Genomic DNA, 11,214 nt, shown 5'->3' on the forward strand with positions numbered 1-11,214 from the left:
TGTTACATATGTAATTTATTTATTACTATGATTAGTTTTAAAAATATTATAATTAGCATTTTTTGGAGTATTTTCATTTATTGCCAAATTCGCTTGTTTATTTATTTATTTTATTTATTTAAGGAACACCAACAGCATATTGCATTAGAACATATAGGTATAACAAACATTAAATATAATACAATATTAATGCACATGCCTATTATAGGTATTCACAGCATTTCACTTTAACATAATTTTACAGTGCAAGAAAATGAAGTAAATAATAAAAACAAACATGTAACCTAAGTTGTTAGTCGCTGAATCAGGAATCCTTTTCCAAAATAACTGATCCGATTATTCGAATCTCAAAAAAAACTCGGTCGCACTTCACTTACTTGGTATAACGCTAAATATCTGGCCAATCAAATTTGTTTGGAGTAGGGCTTACGATGCGACACATTAAACCTCAATTCAGTCGGACCGAATGGAAAGTATGTGCCAACTATTGCCGAACGAGCGAATTCAATAAAGTTCTTAGTGAAGAACGCACGAACATGCCACCAAAACTTACGATTTGTTAATGCATAATAAACCTAAATGATCATTCATTATAAATCGGTTGTTCTTTCTTTAAACTGCTAACGTTTTAGTGTAAGTTTTTAATATTTTTTTTTTTTTATAAATATTGACCCCAGCCCTTCCCGGCCACACCTGAACCTAGGGTCATAGAGTTCAAACTACCAAATGTCGTGTTCTTTTTTTGGGGTATTAATACAAGAAGTAACAAAATAGATAGATACTCTTTATTGTTTCTTCCAATAAATTACAATAGTAAACTTATTATAAATTAAATAACTACAAAATACCTGAGTCCTCAGGAATAGCAACGCATGGAGGGTATCATGGGCGAAACAGTATACTCTGTTATGTCCATAGTACTGCTCATGTCTATAGGCGACAGTTACTACTTTCCATCAGGTGGGCCGTCAGCTTGTTTGCCATTCTAAGTTGTATAAAGAAAAGTAATTTGATCAATTTGGCAAAGAGTGGTTATTTTTTTCAGTACCAAAAAATATTTCTTTTATATTGCACATACTTACTTATTTCACATAAATTGTAAATAACTGTGAGTCTTTTCGTATATTTATATGTACTTCCCCGCACACAAAATTGTTATCTTATTAGATAATTCATGGATACTTTTGTCTTTCAATTAAAAAACAATAGTCAATTTTAAATCCTTAAATAAGTATAAGTAAACTTCTTTGTTCATCTATCGCATACCATTAAGTTACGTCATGATTCTCCCGAACCTCCCCTCCTTCGTCGACCCCCCGCTACGCTCTCTTATCAATCACTTTGGCCGATTATTAACATCTACTGTCGCTGTACAATATCCTTCAACAACTACTATATTACTTAGCAAATGATAAGTATGTAATATAGATTGATACGTGTTGAATATTCCAACGAGGTCAGCTAGTTTTCTGGTAGCCATACTTAAATCGGTACCTATGTGCATAAAAATGCCAAAACTAAAGGGCAAGTATTGAATACTGTCAAACTGTTACATATATTTGTAAGTATGTAGATAGCTATGTGTAGGTACAGTATTGATAATAATGTTTATTTGTAGGACTATTTTAATAATAATTTTAAATAAATTATCATTAATCAATCAATTATTCATTTCACTTCGCCTGCAGTGTGCACGGTAAGACATGTGAATGTACATGTGACATTCTATCATTCTATATTAAAAATTCAGATCTCTACCATAAGAATCAATTTATGAACGTCAGTGGATGCTATTTCAATTAGTGCGTGCCAGATGCCTTTCCACAGAAAACCTGTTTCGGTTCTTTTCAACGAGGCGTTTGAGCGTTACCTTTGTTTCTAATTTATAGCAACATCTTGGCTTAAAGTTTATTATTCCCAAATAGGAATTAAAATAAAGACTTACATATACTGAAAAAAAAAACAAACCTAACAACGCATCCAATCGTCCATTTTTTAAACAATTCATACTGTGTAGAGTGATATAAAATCAATTACGAGAAAAAAGTTACCGAAACAATAGTAAACTGGATTAAGTCCGGCAACAAAAAGTTTAGTGAAGAGTTGCCTACCTGCTAATTAGACAAAGAGCTCGCTATCGCTCAGCGACAACACGATACACAAACATGCACACACTGACACATCCGCGGTCACGGTAGTGTACGCGGGTAGCGGGAAACGATCGTGAAGTGGCGTGCAAACGGGGGATTGTGCGTCTGGCCGCGGGCAGCTATCGACGAAGACTGGGTTCAGTGATCAGCCTGCCCGCAATGCAAGCGGCATTCGAGCAACGGGCACGAGCGAGCGCGCCGAACAGCTGATGACCCGCACGGCCGGCTGCCTCGGCGCACACCTGTGTGCCCTGCACTCTCTCTTTCTCGCACGCCAGCCGTAAACGCAGCGTCTTGCCCTCAAATCGTTGTGACGTTACTGTGGAATGAACCCCGTGTGAACGTCAATGATGTGGCAGCTATCTGAGCTACTGATTATGTCTCGCAGGCAGCCTGCCTGCCACTGTTGCTATGTCATTCATTGTATGTAATATTTAATGTGGCTATATCTTTGCTTGTTAGATGATCGATGGAAATGTCTGGATTGTGTTAGTTCGATATTGTTTCAACCAATTGGTTGTTTTCTGATCGGTTTTTATGGTTACGTGATCGCAAGTCGCTATCGTTTGGCGGCGAGGCACCAGCGTACGTGACACTTTCACAACATCGTAACAGCTGCTACTGGATCTACATTTGCATGACGAACATTATCTGCAACGTATCACAATTCTAAAGATAATAATGTAATTTTAATTTTTATTGGTTGATATATTGAGATGTTTTATAATTAATTTGTTACATTACTCTCATATGGATTTGTAACATTAACATAAACAAGTATAATACAAATAGACACATTTGTATTATACTTTTTAGGTATTATAATGTTATAAAGGCTTTGTGTATATAGTTTATCATTAGATTACACAAGCCTTATAAACATCAACAACTTGTATAATGTAAGCCTTTCAGACGAGAATAACTTTTGCCCTAATCAATTTATTATTATATTACAGGGTATTATAGCAGCAATATAAAAGTTTGCCTTATTGATTGTAAAAAAAAATTAGCTTTACAAAAAATTGTTCTAAACTGACGAAGATACCGTTTTAACGTATATAGAAAAATATATAGATAAATTACAAATGATTGGTGATTGATGGATTTCAGTAACGTAATTTAACTGTTGATGATTGGATGGATGGAATATCTAATGTGACATCAAATTTATAATCCGTTAGCCACTTTATTACATACAATGAGTTTTATTACGAGTATAATTCATTGGTTGTGTGCTCAGTATTCTAAACAGTCTACGATAACAAATATGCAGAAAAACCTATAACCTAATAAGCAACAAAGACCTTGTCCAACATGATTTTGTTTTCCGCCTCAAATCGCAGACGTATTATTTTGAATGTAGCTCAGAGCTTGACTTATAATGCATTATTAGGATTCGTATTATATTTAATAATTTCAAACTTTATATCAACATATTAAGGTTTAGTTTGATCGAGTAACGTCTGAATTGCATCGTTCAATGTAATAGAATTATGATTAAAACAATCTTTAAGTTGTTAAAAATAAGGTTCAAATTGGTCATTGCACGTTGGCAGTTCTTATAGTATATTCACCAACGTACCTTTTGTGTCAATAATTGCACTAGCTTTTTTACACTATGGACAGAATCATATCTCACTATTAGGAGAAATACAGTTAAGATTGCATTTTAGTCTAAAAAGTTACGTTGTAAATACGTAATATGATAAAATACAAACATGTAAATTGAAGTTCTAATTATTTATATAAATAAATGATATAGTGAAATTATTAATAACTTTGCTTTTTTAGTTCGTTCTAAAAACACAGCTGCCTACGTTAAACCGTCCTAAGAGAAGGACTTAATAAGTATTTCTCCTAAACCGAATTAAATTTTCTCCGACTAAGTAAGAAAGAGATTTCGCATACTTAATATTTTACTGTAATATGATAATTAGTTTATGAATTTTTTAGGGCTTTTTACTTATACGAATTGCTTTTTCGATATTGATTACGATTCCGTAAAAAATATAATATAAACTTTATTATGACGGTTCAGCATGTCACACAAAACTCGAGCATTTTATTTCTTTTTTTAAACTTTTGATGCAAAAAATATCAAGTAAAAGTAAAAATGAAGATGTAAATATATAATTAGGTAAATACAATATACTTGTTAGGTACGTACTGTATTATTTTTGGTTTTTATAACTACGGTTGAGCATTTTCAAAATATATCATTGGTTGTTGGGAAATAATCATTCTATAACATAATTTTTTTCATGGCAAATAACATCATATGTATCTATTGCCATAAAATGAAGATTTGAGAACTACTAGGTATTCCCTAGATATTTTTTTTCTCTTAAATTGTAACATTTATTATTGTATTAACTTTTACCCGCGACTCCGAATAGAGACTAACATAAGCCAAAAAATATTAGCAGACCAGAGGGAGACTTTGTACAAAAGTCGTTTCTTTTGGCACCTCTGTCCCATTTGTGTTTCTACCGTTAAGCAGTTGTGTTTGCATAGCTGTATTTCGGTATGATGAACGGGATATGGCAGTGAATTTACGGGGCACAGAGGAATAAGACCTGAGTTCTCAGTATAGTCTCTTATGTCTATGGTACTGCTCATGTCTATAGGCGACGGTTACCACTTTCCATCAGGTGGGCCGTCAGCTTGTTTGCCATTCTAATTTGCATAAATAAAAAAAATATGTCCTTCTCCTTGTCAAATAGTAAATGTACACCAAATTTTGTGGTGTCTAATTGAAACATTAAAGTGCCAAGTAATAATAAACAAAGAGACACTTTCACATTTATAACATTAGTACGGCTATATTGTATATTTTTTAAAATAAACATTGGTGACAAATTATATTCTTATTTTATCATCACAAATGTAGGAGTTAACTTCGCTAGCAACAGTAGTAACTTCTTATTAATCATCACTCGGATTAACCAAAGCATTCTTTGAGTAAACAAATGAGAAAAATGAAACACCCATTGAACAAACCCACGCATTTTCTCTTTGAATTGACCACAAATCACCTCTGCTTCTTTATCTGACACTACTACAGCTTTGCTATAATTAATACGTCGTTAATTTACATTAAGTAAGTAGGGCGACAAAAGGCGAATGACTTTGTTTAATTAAGCTTCGTTTGAAACACATCGAGCAGGTTAATAATAATACCTTTGGTTCTTTAATTTATATAGATAGAGCATCGAGTGTCAAAAACATGTCAACAGTTATCTAAATTGAAATTTGGCCATTTTTCAGTGTTGCAAGTAATTAGATTAAAAATTTCTATATATATTATATATATGTATATGTATAACTAGTCTGGCCGTAAATACTTTTCCATAAAACATTTCTTTTTTTTTCAACTTTTTAATTATTTTGAATTTGGAATACGTTTATTATTTTAAAAACTTCTTTCGATTTCGCGCCATTTCACATATTTTCGTGTTCATTATCAAATTACAATATGGAACGGGGTGTTAAAGAAAATAGGATTACAGTGATCGCCTTGCACAAAATGGGTATGGAGCCATCGGTCATACTCCAGACACTTCAAAAGCTTGGTATCAGTCGTATGTTCGTATATCGTACTATCAACAGATACAACAACACTTCCTCTGTCGAAGACCAGAAGAGATTGGGGTAGCCGCGTGCTGTTAGAATTACAAAGGCTGTTAATGCTATTAAATTCGTTATTATTTTATTATTTGTTGCCTATTTTTCATAGCTCAAAGTGTTCTAACTTGATTCCCAGATGACTGGTACGATTGTGTACCATTTATTATGGATGACACTTATATATTCTATTATTCGTTCGTTCGTTCATTCATTCATACTTTCATTCATTCATTCATTTATTTATTTATTTATAAGGTGCACAGTTTTACAAAAAACATTTAACAGCTTTAATAAAGTCATTTATCATGACAAATTACAAGGCAGACATTTCATGGTATTGTTGAGTCAACTAAATTAACGTATTATTCAAATAAGTGATATTATCTACAATTTCCATCTGCAATGTGTATTTTTTTACTAAATAACTTCATGATCTCGATAACAAACAATAATTCAATGCTTTCTTTTAGAATATATAAATGTTTATCTTTAATAGTAAGTAACAAGTAAGGAATTCAAATCTGATAGTTCATAATCAAGCGAAACTTTATATATTAATTAAATGAATTAAAAGTACATAATTAATTTTTTTTTATAGCACGAAGATGGCTAACAAGCATACAGCCCGTCATTTAGTAAACGGTCACTGTAGCCTATGGACGCCTGCAATGACATGCTAAAGGTATCACATGCGCAGGGCCGACTTTGAAGAAATCTTAATACACGATTTATTATTTATTATTGAACAAAAATCCTATTTGTATAAAAACATATTTTTCAAATGTTTATTTATTTAAATAACTTTGACCAAAAGAAAATATGATACAAAAGACGGATTTAATGTTAGTAGCATTTTCTTCCAATCAACCTTTAGAAGGAACAGTGAAACACGAACGCGGTATAAATGTCATTGTAAATAAAAAATCCTAGGAAAGAAAGTTGCGTTCTTACTCTCTGAGTTTGAAATGTAAGTAAATAAAATAAAAACGGAATGATATCTACTAATAAATAAGAGTAATAATGTATTATAAATGACTAAACCGCTTCTGTTATAATGATTGCATAAATAAATTATGCGGAAATCTACTCTAGTGGAAATAACTGTATCTTTTTTTTTATCTTTTTTTATTTAGAGAGTTTTATCCCATAAGGATAAGTCAACCCCATCATACCTTAGGGTATCTTAAAACTACTGTATGAATTAATTTTTGTAGTAATAGCAAATGGACGAATCTTTCAGAAAGCAATGTTGCTATTAGAATAAAAATTTATTCTGTTGGATTTTAAATAAGTTAATTTTAAGGGGATTTACCCCTTTAACTAAATAATTAAAGGGGTAAATCCCCTTAACATAAGTTTGAAACATAAGGATGTCTTCTATGACTTTTGGACTTCATTTTCTGAATCCTATATACTAGGTACAGCAAACTATGTAACTTAAACTAAGAAGTACTGATAAAAAAAACTGTTGCTTTCAAAATAAATCAGTTAAAAAAATTATTCATTTCAGAAATTAAGGATAATCTAATCTTAACTTACTAATATATTAAAATTGTAACAAGACGATGTCTGTACATAGAAAAAATATTTAAGAAAAATTTAAGAGAAATTAAGAAAAAAAATATCTCAAACAGATAAAAAAAATCACTTAAGCAAAGTTATTTTAAAGGTTCTTTAGATAAAATAGTGTAGTAAATATTTTTTTTTTTTTTTGTATTAAGACAGTAAATGTTTACGTGACAGTTTTAAATCTTATTTTACTGACCTATTTAAAAAAAAAATATTGAGTACAGTATTAAAGTTGGTATAAGATCAGCGTTCACACAACGTCCGCGGCAGGTGTTGTCTCAGATATGGTAATAAGCAGTTGTGACTGCAATACACAATATGACATGTAGCTACAATAGATGTAGAAAACTTTTAAATTCGCTTTAACACTATGTGAAATAAAAAATACTCAAATATTAATGTTGTGGCAAGCGTAATACTAAATGAGAAAGAGAAACGACTGGAACAGGTTGTTAAAGGATTAGTAATGGGATCTAAATTCCGCATTCCTAGCAATATAGGATATATTGCTACTATATATTGCTACGAATGCGGTATTATACTATATTAGATTATAGGTTAGGTCGACCTCCACGCGGTTCCTTTTAGAATCATAGTTAATTCTTGTTGAATTCATCACAACTGACCTGCTTTTATTCTCACTTGTTATCACTCACTGGTGTCCCTTCAACATATACCCATAGCGCAGGCGGGGTTATCATTACATTTTTATCCATTTCATTAAAAATAACCATAGACTAGTTTAAATATTCCAGATAGAGATATAAACGCATCACTGAAAATAGCATTTTATTTTTGTGTAAGCGAATTTAGATATAGCACATGTAAATTTACGCAATTTGTCCGTATAATACCAAAATGAAGAAATGTAGTAAAATATAATAATTATAATTCACAATATTAAAAGTAACAGGCAGTGATTAGTTAAAACAAAAATCAAAATGGCTGCCGTTTTTTTTGAGTAATATTAAGCTCCATTTATAAGTATCTCAACGTTGAACCCATTTTATGAATTGAATAGGAGTGATAATTTAATTCATTCAATTTACTCATCAAGATCCATTCATTGGAAAAATAATACCGCTTTTAAAAAAATCAGTTGTACCTACACTTTCCCGCCTCAATTTTTCTTTTTTTTCTTATAAATAGCTATATAAATACAAGGTCGTGATGAAGTTTCTGTCCATATTTAAAAAAAAATTAGGGTATTAATAAGACCAACCAATACCAAAACAATTTTTTTTAGAAATGTTGTGTATCTGTTTATCTGTATGTTTGTTCCGGCATTACACAAAAATTACTGGACTAAATTAGGCGGTTTTACAGTTACGTTCCTGAAGGTCTAACTTGATACATAATCTGTAATTGGTTAAAATTATGACTTTTTACTTCTGAAACCACGCGTACGAAGTAGCGGGCAAAAAGCTAGTTTTCGAATAAAGTAAAACATCCATGTATTACTTGCATGACTGGCATGATTTCTCTAGATTATTCCTAATCTATACAAGTTTAACAATAGCTTCATAAATTGATAAATCATTCCAACTAAGAGCCTATATATCGAATAGTGTACTGTGGTGTTATGAGATCTATAGTGGCATCAATTTTGCACAGGTGGCATAGCAGTTCAACGACGTGTATGGTGTAGATATTGTTGCAAATGAACACTGAATACAGTTTTGGTCTAAACGCTTCCGTTCTGGAATTTTTGACCTCAACAATCAAGTACATAAATGAAAGGAAACAAAAGTAAAACCTTTTACTAAACCAATCATGTCGTATGCCGTATAAGGAGACGGGCATAAATTACTTTTCAATCAAAAATCAAACTAATGTAGATAAAACCACTGGAAAAAACTAGTAAATATCTACATAAATACAAAGGGCTTTCAAAAATTATAATTACAACCAATAATAACGTACAAACTGTTTGGAACTGCAAAAAAAATACTGGCAGACTAACGAAACGTTTGAAAAAAAAGTTTTATTTTATTTTTCTTTTATTTCCATAAATTATTTGTCAGTTGTTTGCAACTTGTCGTAGCGTATTGGGAAAAACGAGGAAAATTGAAGTTCGCGCGGTAATTAAATATTTGTGCTTGAAAAATTTAGTACGAAACAAGTAATCTTGGGGAAACGTTGCGGAGGAGGAGGGGTCAACGTTCCGCCATATTTTATGTACAGGCGTGGGTATTTTTTTTTTAGAAGAAAAACTGTTTTTTTTTTATACAACAAGGGTAACAGGGCGTTTAAACCTGCAACCCTTTTTATGATGAACAATATTCAAAGATCATGTGTTGTTACAACACTACAGGTATCATTCACACGTTGCCAATTCTGATATCATATCATAATACACATTACTCAATAATTATAATCCCAGATACAAACGATTGTGTGTAAAATCGCTCTCTAGTAAATTTAATGTTATGTTGTTGGTTTGATTGCTGTATGAGTAAAAACTTATCATAATAGTTTACGCAATACCTTTCTCCAGATTTTTAAAAATTGTGTGCCATAAAAAGGAAACTGGTTTCAATTGTGAGAAAACCAGTAATTTTGATCTAAAAACTAAACTACTAAACCGATTTGGATAATATTGCTATGCAGTCTATCTGTAAGCATATCTGGTATTTCAAATAAAAAACAAAGAATTTTCCAAATTGGTTTACAACTGACGGAGTTATGAGGTAACAAACATAAAAAAAATACAGCCAAATTAAGAATCCCATTTCTTTCTGAAGTTTGCTTTTAACTTTTGTTTGCAGCAACGAATCTCATTCTCAATCTTTTATGTCTGTACTTGATCTAGTAAAGTACTTCTGACAACCTCTGAAGAGTATTGGTAGACACTTTGTTTTGTGCAATGAGGTTTTTTTAATGGATGATAATGAAGTGGTCAGTTAGCCCATCGTGACGAATTCAACAAGAATTGCTCACGATGGTTTCCAGAGGGAACCACGTGGAGGTCGACCTAATAAGGCATTTTGCTAGCAATGGGGCTGTCAAACTCCATTGTTAATAATCCCTTCCCCCCTGTGTAATGAGGTCCTGAGTTCGATTTTCTATCGAACCAATTCGCAAAATGAACTTTCTAGTCGGATCAACGAATATTCGTTGCCTGGTTCCTCACACTAAGAGTATCCGAGCTTAACGAACAGGAGATCGGTACAATTGTATGGTACTTACATTATAGATTATCTATAATTGTCCTTTAATCCCACTGCTAGGCTCGAACTTGATACTAGCCTATTATTACCACAGTGGCTAAATGTCTTGGCATAGAGTTTTATTTCGAGTTTCACTTATTTGCTTTGTTTCTTTAGGTTGCCTCTCACGACATCTTGGGAATGAAAAAGCGTGACACTACTCCCATACAGAAAAATATAATTGTAAGTACATAAAATGTATCGCTCGCGGCTTTGGCTCGTAATTTTCTGACAAAGTTGTGCTCGGAATGTAAAATTATCTACGGCTCTTTCGTACGTAAATGCAAATGGTACAGATTTAAAAACATTTTTTTCTGTGGGTTTTTTTTTATCAACAACTACTCGAGTCTAGATTATCTATGCATAACGGTCCACACTGTTACAATGAGCGGGTAATCACTACATTCTGATAGACTATTGTGTAGTTTTTTTTGCGTTTAAAGTTGGAATAGTACACTCGCCTATGCTATGTAAGACTATGTATACAATGGCGGCGTACTAATTCAGGATGCTATGGAATTCATTAGGAATTAACTATGATTCGGTGACCGTGTGGATATCGATCCAATAGGGTATGTATATAACTAACATTAAAGTGTTATAGTTCTCATTACTAACAATATCTTTCACTCTCTTTCGTGTGTAGTTAAACAGGCCAT

At 32.1% G+C, this 11,214-nt stretch overlaps 1 protein-coding gene across 2 annotated transcripts in view; it reads right to left on the minus strand.

The window, feature by feature from the left end:
- The window catches only part of LOC113512883 (uncharacterized), a 92,478-nt gene extending 90,186 nt beyond the window's left edge, over nt 1-2,292 (minus strand). For both annotated transcript variants that reach the window (XM_031910939.2, XM_026896839.3), the window contains exon 1: nt 2,112-2,292. The gene's annotated coding sequence lies outside the window, so the exon portion shown is untranslated. The remainder of the gene's footprint in view (nt 1-2,111) is intronic.
- Nucleotides 2,293-11,214: the final 8,922 nt, after the last annotated feature.

This window comes from Galleria mellonella, unplaced genomic scaffold (assembly GCF_026898425.1).
Source record: "Galleria mellonella isolate WM207_F2 unplaced genomic scaffold, CSIRO_AGI_GalMel_v1 utg182, whole genome shotgun sequence".
Taxonomy (NCBI): Eukaryota; Metazoa; Arthropoda; class Insecta; order Lepidoptera; family Pyralidae; genus Galleria; species Galleria mellonella.